This window comes from Mesitornis unicolor, unplaced genomic scaffold (genome assembly GCF_000695765.1).
Source record: "Mesitornis unicolor isolate BGI_N332 unplaced genomic scaffold, ASM69576v1 scaffold27855, whole genome shotgun sequence".
NCBI classification, from domain to species: domain Eukaryota; kingdom Metazoa; phylum Chordata; class Aves; order Mesitornithiformes; family Mesitornithidae; genus Mesitornis; species Mesitornis unicolor.
The window spans coordinates 2683-2916 of NW_010185316.1; positions in this window are offsets into that span (position 1 = coordinate 2683).

Genomic DNA, 234 nt, shown 5'->3' on the forward strand with positions numbered 1-234 from the left:
GCTGGGCTCCCCGGCGCCTGCCGTGCTCCCCTCCGGCCGACCCCGCAGGCCTTGGGGAGGAGGCTTCCCCCCTCAGCGCAAACCTGCTCACGGCTGCAGCACAACTTGCGCTGCTCTTCGAGCACGGATGACACCCGTGTGCCCCTCCAGGGCAGTGAGGACCCCAGACAAGGGCGTGTGGCAGGGGACAGCCAAAGCCAGGCGTGTTTGGTGCCTCGGAGGCGAGCAGGCTGG